General features: G+C 41.0%; 1 pseudogene; it reads left to right on the forward strand.

The window, feature by feature from the left end:
* The window catches only part of LOC139054214 (ankyrin repeat domain-containing protein 12-like), a 69,026-nt pseudogene that overhangs the window by 3,609 nt on the left and 52,636 nt on the right, over positions 1–12,781 (forward strand).

The following is a 12,781-nucleotide window of genomic DNA, read 5'->3' on the forward strand; positions in this document are numbered from 1 at the left end:
TTGACTTAGCATAATGTTCACCTCTAGTGTCACTTTTAAGGTTGTCCTTATTGTCAATTGCTTGCTAAGTGATTGTTTTTTAACAGGTAAAAGGTCACTGCAACAACTTTTTAGCAGGTAGTAAAAATGTTTTAAATTTGTAGACAATGCTGCCTGAACATGCGAGTGCAAATATTATTGCACTGAGCACAGCAGGGAGCCTACAGTCTTGCACAAAAGGTTGTACCCCTCTATTTTGCCACTGTCCACAAGGTCATGCACTCATAGAGTTTCTCACTAGATTACCTAGAGGGAAATCTGGTGCTGCTGAGCTGTGGTATGCATGGGGATGCCGGCATATTGTGACTTCGAATTGGCATTGTTCTCGGAGAGACAGGACACCTTGAAGAAGCGCTTGGCAAGCACCGTTCCGTCTGTCACAATGATTCATTTTCTACTAAAACAGCACATGAAAAGCTGTTTTGACTTTATTATTACGCAAAAACATGTTTTGTTTAACTATGAGAACTTGTTATTGCGTGTATGATTATATGTTACGTAAAAAGTATCAGCGGGCCGCTAAAGTTGGAGGACAGACCACGAGGTTCGCGCTCGCTTTGAAACAGTTTGTCGTCTGTCCTTGCTTTTCTTCGCTTGGTCATGCATTATAGGTGAGTAAAGGTGTGATATGCGTGAATGGAAACATTTTATGAAGATTTTACTTTGAGAACGCGGTATTTGTGTAGCCATATCCACGTTTCAGACGAAGCCTCCTACAATACCAGCCAACACAAGCCTCGCAGACGCATATATCGTCATTTCCATGACGGCACGGTGCCCCCTTAAGAAACTCCCATAGACGGTGGCGCCAGATTTCCCTCTAGGTGTTATAGTGAGAAACTCTATGCATGCACTGTGCAACAGCTAATATATGCGAGCCGTTGGGTAATTGTTCATAACCCTCGTGCATGCACACCCCTCAAATCTCCTAGCAAATGGGGAAGCAGTGGCTGTGAATGTGACCAACTTCAAAATGTTACCATAAGTGCACCCCAGAAAAAAAAAAAGAGCAATTGAGTGATCAAAGAAAACGGTGTGCTCTTTATATCTCCGTTACGATTCTGTTTCTTGTAAAAACATTTTTTGGGAATATATTCATAGAAAGGAATTGATTGCACTTGCCTTCCAATGCGTTCCTGTATTTGAAGAAAAGGCGTTTTAAGGCCCCTTTATAGATTATGTGCCAAATTAAAACAAAAGCTGAATTTTAATTTTGGGAGGCTTTTTCTGGTACAAGAAGGATCTATGTTAACATGCCATTAATTGGTTGTATAATCTTGGATGTCATGATGTGGCTGTACAATTCAAAGGGATTAGAGGTGGCTTCAATTTTCTCAGTTAATAATCCTTTTCCGCTAATGGCATAGGGTTTTTAAGAGTGACTTACTGGTCTGTGGTATTAGTGTATCTTTAAAGGAAAAGTGACACAAGGTTTTTGTCTTGGCTTTTTTTTTTTTTTTTGCTCTACAGGTCATTTGTGTACATAATGAAAACTGGGGGAAGGGTATTCCAGACCTGTGGGTTGGTGCAGTAGAATAATTTCATCAAAAGCTTTAATAGATGGGACAATAGGAAAGACAAGGTGAGAAAGATGAATGGTGCTGCGCATTTTAACAGAAGTGACAGCCAGTCCCCCCCCATGGCGGGTATCAGCCATGAGTTCAGACGCCAACAACGACAGCAGAGGACTGACAGAGGAGAAACAAAGAAAGAAACCAAGCTTATTAGGCTCTGTAAAATGCAGAGAAGTGCAAAGTGAAAGGGGAAAGAATGGTTTATGCAGCATATGTTCAGCAAATCACGGCCATTGCATATGGCTTTTGTCCACTGGACCAGGCTGACCGACACGTGCATCAGTGGATTTTGACCACTTCTATTTTCTTAATGTGCAGAGATAACTTGTAAACAAGCTCTATGCCAGAGGCCGTGCCTCATTTGGTGGACATTTTGAAACAGTCACTTTAAATATAATTGGTGCTTTTTTGCTTACTCAAAGAATTCAGACACAACACTGTATTTACGGGGTTGACAGCTGTCTGATAAAGCAAGAAAAGCGAGATAGAACATTTTTGTGTCAGTACCCCTTTAATGCAAACATAGTAGGCTCCACATAAAGAGCACGAGTTAATGTCATAATTTGGTGAGCAGGCTATTCATGTACCAAAATGGGACTTCGAACTAGGACATTCTCAAATGGTCATTAAAAATGGCTGTTCTTCATGCTGGGTCAGGAACCACACCCCAAGTTTTTGCAGTTTCTGAAGGTTGCCAGCAGCAGAACACCATTTTCATGGGTTTTCTCCATGCAGCAATTGTGGTATACCTGTATAACTGCCCATCAGTGAATTTATTTTCTTTCAAGGCAGAAGCATTGCAGAGACGAGGTGCAAGATTACACTAAAGTATGAAATAGAAAATGTTGCAATGGAGTGCAGGTACAAATATTCGTGAGCAGTGGCTGTCTTCAAAGCAGGATTTGTGCACCTCCCGGAAATACTTTGAAACCCTTGAATTTGGAAATACATGTAAGGGCCCTTAAACCTTCTTGAAAATAAATGTTCTCCTTGAATTCCTTGAAAACTGGGCGGCTTGGTGGTGGCTTTTGAACATTCAAATTAACTACCAAACTCCTTATAGGGGCTATTCCATGGACCTTGTCTACTGGGAAACAATTCTAGAATATTTTTTTCTTTTAAAAGTGTTTCTAAGCGATTGCAATGTGGTGTTTCCGCAGCCACCGTCGACACCCTTGTTTAATCACCACTGCCATCGTGGAGCTAGGCAAAACCAGATTAAGAGACCAAGCCATGCCACCGTTTAGCTGTTTTGCTAGTTTATTTACACCGCAGCTATCACAGCTTCATTTTCCTACCTGAGGCTCTCGAAATAATTGAAGGAAAGTTTATCTGACATTAACATCTCTTTTCCTGATGTTTAGAAATAATTGTGTCAGAAGGCAAGTGGCATCTTTACAATGAGAAAGTTAACTTTTAAAAGCCTGAAGCACGTGTCCAATTCACCAGCTGCTTTGGAGTGAGAAATTGCTGCTAAGAATTCACTGTGTTTCATTGTATGTGTACAAATAAGGTTTGTTTCCTCCTCTTAGAAATTTGGCCTTCGGTATCCTTGAAATCCTTGAATTGTCCTTGAATTTTGAGTCAGAGGTGCTGTATGAACCCTGCTTGAAAGCATTGATATTGGTGATCGTGGCAATGGAGCGGGGGAGGTGGTTCCATTCTGAACTTGTTCTGGGGATGAGTGGTTCTGCATACAAAGTAGTGTGGCTACGTGACACACCAATTTTGAACTGATCATCCGTGCGGGATGAAATGTAAGAAAGTTGCCTTAGGGTTGCAATCAAACGGCAAATTTTGTGAAATGGGTGAAAATGTGCAATTTTGTAGCACAGTGAAAGAATGGTCTGGCGGGTTTAGGGTATTTTTCATTAAAGTGACTGTAGAAGTACTAGAATAGTCTGACTAAATGAAGCAAATGGAACAGTTTTGAATTGCCTCAAGGTTATGAGTGAGAGATGCTTGGGAATACTGAATGACTTATTCTCAATGCAATTATACACTCAATATTTTGAACTGGTTGTGTCATTTAAATTGAATTTTACGTACAAGCAGCAAGTTTCGAATAGCTAGTGCTGCACTGAATTTTAATTTTATTGCCAATAGAAACTGTGCACTAAGTGTAATATGCAACTAGCTACTATGTTTTCTGTGTGTGGGACACTTATCCTGAACTTTTAAGTAGATGTTAAACACTTCAGGCATTAATGAAACATTTCTTTATTAATGCCATAATAATTATAATGTAGAAAAAGTGGGCCATTTTGCAGCTATTGATCTTGTCTGTAGCGTCAGTCTTGTTTTATTTATTTACAACACTTCTGTTACACTAAGATTTAATATAAATAATCACTTGTGCGTTTCACACTGATAGTTCTGATAATTTCCATATTGACAGTACAATTGATTGCCTTAATGTTAACTGCTAGATTGATACCTGCCATCAGTGTAAATTTCTCTACATGGATGCAGATGCTGTCCATTCATCCGAACCTGAAGATTCAACAGACATGAATCAAGATCTGTCTGAATTGGATGCTTTGGACAGGAAGAACAGTGGCCAAGGTCTCCTGTACCTTGCAACCTTTGATGGTGAAGTTAAAACATTGAAGTGCTTTCTCCAGGAAGGAGCAGACCTCAGCTTCTGCAGTCCAGCTGGTCTGGGAATGCTTTATTAATTTTTTAAAGGGACATTTAAAAAAATATAAGGTGAGTTAGATCGGTATGTTATTCATCTAGAAATCGGTCATCGTTTTCTGTTTGGCAATATATGACATTTTTGCATAAAAAATTGCTACTCAAGGTTCTGCTACTCCTTAATTTGAATTGCCCATGCCAAAATGGACGAGTTGACGTAATGTTCATGTGACCTCCCACTGTGCTGCTGTCTGTGAATCAGTTGGTGCTTGATGGGTGCCTCTTACACCATGTGAGAGGTACCGTATTCCAAAATTGGGGGTGCCATTGATTTTTCATTTTTGTCATTTTCTTGCTTGTAAAAGCTCTGTTCTCGTCTTGAATGACTAATTTGTTATTACAGGAGCCTGTTATTTCATTCTAGCTCCACTTCAATATTTTCCTCTAGTGTCCCTTTAAGAATATTTTTCTAGAATCTTGTTCAAGGGCTTGCTTTATCAAATGTTTATACAGTAGTCTGAACAAATGGTGCTCATTTCCTTGCCATTACTTTAGAAATAATAACCAGCATTTGCTTCTTTTTTTTTAAGCTTTTATCCATGTTCCAGTTTCCAAAATGCAAGTAACTCAGCCGTTGGGTGGCGTTAGCAAAACCACACGTGCCATCTCTCATACTTCCCTGCAAGCATACCGACCGCTGCCACAAAGCCACGCGGCACAGCCAGATTACAGGAGACGAGTGAGAGTCTCGCATCCCCACAGTATATGTATATGCCACACCATTCTATCACTTCCCTGCCTTTACTCTCCATCTCTCTCTCTCTCTCGCAGCGCAAAACTTGAAGGACCACTCAGTGGCATATAATTGGCCATTAATGCTTTCACATTTACAACTTGTAAGAAGTGCTTAGAGGTCTTCTGATCTTTTTTTTTTTCCGGAATCGCTTTACTCTTGCCATTTTTCTCCTTTCTCCATCTTAAGCGCGTAGGTGTGTGAACATGATTTGATCGCAGTTATCTGGTGCCCCTAAAGGCACAGATAATTTTAACACGATAGTGTTAAGGGCCCCGTGTTACAGAAAATCCGGTGTTGGCATTGGCATCCAGCACCGTCGTACCCGTTAGTGAAAATTCTAGTATATATTTAAGTATATGTATATGCCACCTTGCTACATGACATGCAGTATATGCAGGTTGTATTGCCACAACATTCTTTCACTAAAGTTGCTCACACCATGTCTTACATTCTTGACAAAGTTATTCGTTGGAATTTTGAGAATGACAGTCCACAAACAAATCTCATGAAAGAAAACCAACAATGCATGCCTTTTATGTTAAATTGTCTGAGGCTGAAATATTAAAGGTGTGAAACAATAAAAGAAACCTGAAAATTATGTAATTTTTTTGGCATGGCTGTGTACTACCTCTGGGATCGGCCCACACAAGAGGCTGCATTAGCAGAAAGCTCGCCTTTGTGCATAGCGTTCACTGCCACCGTTTCCCGGTAAACATTATGGTTACATAAGCTGCAGTTGCCGGGAAGTGCGAGAAGCAGTCTGGGATCTTTGAATGCTATCGCGTTCCCCTCATAAAGGTGAAACTTAAGCATCCTCCAAATTTTTTTATGTTGAGTTCTCATTATTCTCTCCGGCTTGAAAGGCCCCGTGCAACAATAAAAAAAGAAATTTCGACATTGGCAAATTATTTGTAAAATTATTCTTGGCAAAGGGTTGTCCACGGCCAACATGTAAAATAAACCAGGTTAGTATATTTGAATTTATCTAATGGTGAATTCCATTGAGGGAACAGGAGTAGAGAACGGCGCAGTGCGGAGTTGGGTGGCAGTGCAGTGAGAGCCGGAACACACTACCCGCCACTGGAATGCAGCCTACATCCGGAGAGCAAGTTGGAGGGGGACATGTGAGGAGAAATGTACTATGTGACACAATCACTCGACATCCCAGCATTCTCTGTGGGAGTGCAGCAAAACATGTGTAACCGTGCTGTGATCATCGGGCGTTCACCAGTTCACGGCAGCATACAGCATCCATTTGTGCAACACCGACACATCCCGCAACGTTTCCGCCTGCGAAAGTTATCTAAAATCATGGATTCTGAAGCTCGGCACATCCTGCATTCAGGGCAATTCAGCTACAAAGTGGTCCGCCACTGGCCTCGTGATGCGGAAATTTCTTATGAACTAGAAAGAAAAAACAGGCACCTTAACAGTCTCACTGCCCGCGGAAGCCGAACAACGCACCTCCTCATCAGAGTAAGAAGAGGCAGTCTTTGCAATGTATGAGCCCACTTTTGGTCTTTGCTCCGGCAACGAAAATAGCTGTTCAGACATCGCTGCATACATTTCGTAGTCATCATTCCTACTACTGTCGTCTGTCGAACTGCAACTCAAATCCGAAGTTGAGCTCCAGCAGCTTTCGCTGCTGTCACCATCGAGCATCTCAAGCACTTCAGCAAGGTGAAGACTCTTTGTTGCCGCTGTCCCCCACGCATCCAACGAGAAGCAATGTGGTCTAGAAATGCCAGTATCTGTTGCTGAATGGTTGCGAAGCTTGTTCATATCAACGGCGTCAAAGTGACTGGCGCCAAAACAGCGACTACGCTTGGCTGCCGCGCTTGCCAGCTGAAGCAAAATAAATACAAATTGGGAGGATATGACGGCTTGAATCACATTACTTTCTCTGTACTCCGCTTTTCAGGCGAGAGCAGTGCAGACTGCTCTCGGCACCGAAACTGCTCTTGTTCTACCACTGAATGACAGCGCTCCCACTCCTGTTCGACCACTGAAACATGCCGCGCCTGTAAAGAGCACTTTCAGCATGTTTTTGAGTGCTCCTGTTCTCCCAATGGAATTCGCCTTAATAATCGAGGTTGCCAAGACATTTGGCAACCACCTTCATATGGGGGGTGATCATTTTCAAGATTTACGGATTTTTTAAAAATCACTGATGGCCGCATAATTCTTGTCCTTGGGCTGTATTATTCAAAGAGGCGGATGTTACTAGCATGAGAAATTGGAACACATATTCAGCTAATCAACGAAAATTCACTAATTAACTTAATTTCTTTAAAGCCCATATTGCAATTTACAAATTGCAGCAAGTCATTTTGCAAGACATATCCACTTGAAAATAATTTCCAGGAGGACACCATTTTTGAAATATTATTGCCCAAAGTCTGGGACGATATACATGGGCATTCCAGTTACTTTTGTGCTTAAATGCATAAAATGTTTTGTTTAGTGGAACAGCACATTGTTACGATGACTTTGATGGCCCATGTCTCTGAACTGATGTCATCCTGGAAGTTCATTGCAAGTGATTATGCCGTACAAACTCGCCAACTACAATTTCCAAATTGTAATATGTTCCGTAAAGTAATTAAGTTAATTAGTGTTTGTTTAATCAGCTGGGAATGTGTTTCGATTTCTCTTTCAAATAATGTCTGCCTCTCTGAATAATCGAGCTCAAGGACTAAAATTATGTTATCTGCAACAGGCAATGTTTAAAATTTCCATAAAACTTAAAAGTGATCACCCTGCATAATCAGAGACTGATACAGCCTTCAGCTGTGCATAAAAGGCTTGTCCTGCAAGTCAGCAAAGTTGTGTTATAGTTTCATGATCATACAAGGTGTTCTTGGGAGATGCAGGAAGTGTTTGTTTATAGGCATGAGATTACTGCTCTCATACACGAAGTGCCTTGCATTGTAGCAGCTTTGTGGGCAGTGGTTTTTTTTTTTTTTTTTAGTATGCTGCTTTGACCCTCACGGCTCGGCCATCATTAGTAAGAAGCGGCCTGATAAACTTCTGTCAATATTTATAGCATCTTCACTGCACAATTATCCCTTGTGTTACACATGACACCACCACAAGCACGTGTGTAAATCGTGGGTTAAACTGCATGCAGTCCTGGCCAGTGTATACAACATTTGAACATCAGATTGCCATGTCACATCACTCCACCCGCAGGAACTTCATAAATCAGGCTCTTCTGCTCGGAAGAGGGCTTATTAACACAGCTGGAGCAAAAGTGTGCTGGTGCAGTCTTACGACGGCATGTTTTGCATTATGCTACTGTATGTAGCTGTCCTTGTAGCCAATGTAGCTGTGTTGTCATCTTGCCAAGCCATAAACATTTTCACTGATTACTAGATTGATTGAGACATGGGGTTTAATTTCTCAAATCAACACCAGGGTTGTGGGAGACACTGCAGTGGAGGTCTCTAGATAAATTTTGTCCACCTGGGATTCTTTACCATGCACCTAAATATAAGCACGTCAGCGTTATTGCATTTCACCTCCGTTGAAATATAACTGCCGTGGCCGAGAATCGAACTTGCGGCCTCATGCTGAGCAGCAGAACGTCTTAGCTACTACACCACTGTGGTAGGCCTTGCCGATTACTTGGAGAAATGTTTGCTCAAATACTTTATATTTTACTTGGCAGTTTATAAGCATTAAAACTTCTTTCTGGGCGGGTTGTTGCATACTTGACATAAAAATTGTAACAGCACAAACACATGCAACCACAAACTAACAAGGACGAGACACTCTCGTCCTTGTTACTTTGTGGTTGCATGTGTTTGCGCTGTTACAATTTTTATGTCAAGTTTGTAAGCAGTTTGTAGCAATGTTGGATATTATAGTCTGATATTTCATTCCAAATTTGTTTGCTGTACCTCACTTCTGCATTTCCTCATGAGTATTACGTTCATGTTATGTGGAATTATCTAGGCACTGACACTATGCTTGGTTGTAATTATCAGTCATTTGTGATAACTTATTTGCTGAAGAGGCAAGCTTTAACTCGGGTGCTCCTATCTAAATACATGTAAGAGGGGTATTCATATTTCTCGGCAACCACTGCACCAAATTTAGCGAGGTTTGTCACATTTAACAGAGAAACTTAATATCAAGTGACTGTTAGTTTTGAATTTTTTGTTTAGGTCGCCAATTAAACATTGGCAAAAATTAAACATTTTCAGAAAACGAAACTATCACCTTTACAACTCTGTAACTTAGAAACAAAAAGTGATACCACATTTATGTGAATTGCATCTAATAGTACATCTAAAGCAGACAAAGTTGATATGTTACATATGAATCTAAAAAAATTCTCTGATATGGAAATAGAGCTTTTGCAGAACCCTTGTACACAATGTAACAAATTCACGTAACATATAAATTGACATATCAAGTTTGTCCGCTTTGAATGATCTAATGAAATCCGTTTACAGAACTGCGATATCTGTTTTTGATGCAGAGCTATTAATTTATAAACTTCATGCGTCTATATTATTCAAACTTCTGAATTTTTGAAAATTTTTAAAACAAAATTCGGCCCCTAAATCGAAATTCTGCTTCCAACAGTCGCTAGAATTTAACTTTCTCTCTCTAATGCAACAAATTTCATTAATATCGGTCCAGGGGTTATATCAGAAAAAAGTTTTTTTGCGTTTTACATGTATTTGAACAGGCCGCGTCGGATTTGGGCCCGAGCTAAAGCTTCCTCTTAAATTGAATACTCTAAGCATGTTGACTGTATTTCTCCATGTCTTTTCCATTTTATAGATTATTGCTATTCTGCATCGACATGGTGCTAACCGCTACACCAAAGTTCTCCACGATAAAGCACCATTGGACTTTGCATGGAGTCCTGATGCCGTCCGAGTGCTGAATGCAGCATTCAGAACCTGCATCTGTGCTGGTAAGTTGCTGATTGGCTTTTATAGTGCGAGATGCAACCACAGTGCAGTTGTTTCTCACTTAAATGTATACTTGGCATTACATATGTCTGCACGCATGTGTGCGTGGGCCTAAAGGAGAAGGCAGTGGCTGCGTGCATTTGCACGCAGGGTGCTTTTGACAGCAGGAAAGGAGGCACGGAAGTGGACTTCAAGCAAGGCCTGCCACAGAAAGGCCCCGTGGCAGGTGGTGACGACTCCCAACAGTGTCCTCTGCCATGAAAAACTGCCTGCAAAGAAGTCAATTGCAGAAAGGTGGCCTCCCATGTTTCACCATTCGATTTCGGCTCTGTCTCTTCTATGCTTCTTCACCTACTGCTCTAATCACATGTAGTTGTTGTGGTTGCTTTTCAATCTTTTCTTCCACTTGCTAACTGAATGCTGAGATGAACTGTTACTGTGGTGCTGGCAAAAATTTATGGTGTGGCATTCACTTTTATTAATTTTTTTTCATGCTGTTAGCATTAAAATAGTACATGTCCTATCATTTTGTGTTATTGTCCTCACAATCTTTTTGCTCCTCTTTGTCCTTCAGGATCCTAAAATTTCCCTTTGCTTTGTTTCATGTGCATCTCTGTTGAGTTGAAATTTGTGAACAAAGATATGTGTTCTAACTGTACAGGACAAAAATGGTTGATATTGTGTTGCTAAAATGTTGATATTGCTCGCTAGAAACCGAAGCTTTCATCTTATTGCAATTCAGGCGGAGAAGGTAATGAGTATGCTGAGTATGTTACTTTTAAATTATTTTTATTCATTCATTTTTAGCAAATCGTAATAGATAACAGTCATTCACTGAAATTTAAAATGTTGCCGCAAGCTGGTAGTTAATTAGTTAGGCATGTCTTTTTATGCACAGTGGTTATAAGTCAGGAGACGTTATAGAGAAGCAATGACACTGCGAGCACTGAGCTTGCAGCATAACGAAAAAATTATCGTATGATAATCTGAGATATCTAGTACAGAATAAAATAGCAAATAAAATGTCTAGTGGAAACAAAAGTGAGAAAAACCTGTCAAGTTACAGGTGTCATTGAGTGGTCCTTAAGGAATAAAGCCTCTTAGTGTAAGGAAGAAGTGTTACAGTGCTGACACATCTCCTTAAAGAAATAGTGTCACAAACTTTTTGTTACTATCCCCCTCCCTCTTTTTTTCTGATGAGTAGCTGTGTGCCCACTAAGCACAGAATGAAACCAAAAAGCCCCAAATTAATGGCAGCATTGTTAATTGTGACCAGTGCTGGTTTGCTTTCAAAATGAGTGCCAGAAGATTTGGCTAGCTGAGCGCCGCATGGTGATCATAGCTAATCATATGAACTCACAAATAAGCAATGTGATGGGCTGAACGAATTCAGTTGCCTGTTGCCGACTTCGTCTAGTATCAACAAACTCTCTACACCACGTCACTGTCAGGATTGTCGTCGTCATCATTGTTATTACGGGTGGCAGTAGTACAGACACCTTTACTTGGGGTGGGGTAAGCCTCGGGGCCTATGAATGGGTGAGGAAAGTGCTACACTTCTCATGTCACTGTGGGGAGTCCAAATTTCTCGTGTGTGTAAGAGGGGAGAGTGGGATGCACTCCAGAGCAGGGAGTCGGGAAGTGACTGCTGCAGGCAGCAATCAAAGGGGGTCAATTCTCCATTTCTTTCTCCTTTCCTTTTTTGAGCATAGCCGTTTGGTCACGCTCAGTGGTAGGATAACTGCTTCATCTCTGAAGCATTTTCCTGTCCTCTATTCATACCCTGTCTACCCTTTTAGCCAGGAACAGTGAGTTTTGCTACTAGCAAGCCACTGCTAAATGATGAAAGCACATATGGCTGCATCTCTCTCTTCTTATTCCTTGCATCAGCTGCCAAAGACTTTGTCTTGGGGTTTGACATGTGAAATTAATTAAAAGTTGTTGTTCCTATGGTGCGATCCCTCTGCTGATTGTACCATGCACTGATGCTCTGCTTTGGCGATCTGATTCTAAACGTAAACCCATTGCTTATCACTTTTGGACTGCTCACACGAGAGGGCAAAGAGTAAAAAACAAGCAGGCAGGCAACCTGACAGAAAAGGAGCCTCTTATTTTTCATGCTCTATAAAAGCATCATGATCGGCATCATCGGCAGTTCTCCCGTAACGTCACAAAGAGCCTAGAGGCCACAGAAGCCACGTTTACTCGGATATGGTACAAGCGTATTGTATTAATTTACCATATCACACACACCCCTATGCCGCTGTTTACATGAATGTGCATTTTCCTGTCTAGCCAGGAAACACCATCTTGTGCCATATTTGAAAGTTAGCGCTCTCGCTTCCAACATGCGTGCTTTTGCAGTTGCATTTTGAATTGTTCTGATACTACCTGCAGGGTGTCATCTACATTACGTCAGATTTTCCTTCATTAGTTCGCGTGTACAAATTTATGGCACATTTATTTCGTGCAAACGTACCATATTGTATCAGGATATTAACATTTCCTGCATGGTGCCATATTCAGTGGTAGCCGAATGTAGCTGTCTCGAATTTCTATTTCCTCTTAGTGGACTTGACCATGTTAACGCTGCAACTCGGGTAACTCACCAATGTTAAGCTCATTAAGTATTGACAAAGAAGACACTGTTTAATGCGTGTAATGTACTCGCGAGTGAAAAGAAATCACATGTGGCCTCTTCCATCAGCCGTCATTTTTGTTTTGATATCCTGCAGTGTGGCAGTGGCTGCCGTCAGTTGGTTGGCCGAGTTTCATCCCACAGCGAATGCATTCCCATAATTTCTGGT

This window comes from Dermacentor albipictus, chromosome 1 (assembly GCF_038994185.2).
Source record: "Dermacentor albipictus isolate Rhodes 1998 colony chromosome 1, USDA_Dalb.pri_finalv2, whole genome shotgun sequence".
NCBI classification, from domain to species: domain Eukaryota; kingdom Metazoa; phylum Arthropoda; class Arachnida; order Ixodida; family Ixodidae; genus Dermacentor; species Dermacentor albipictus.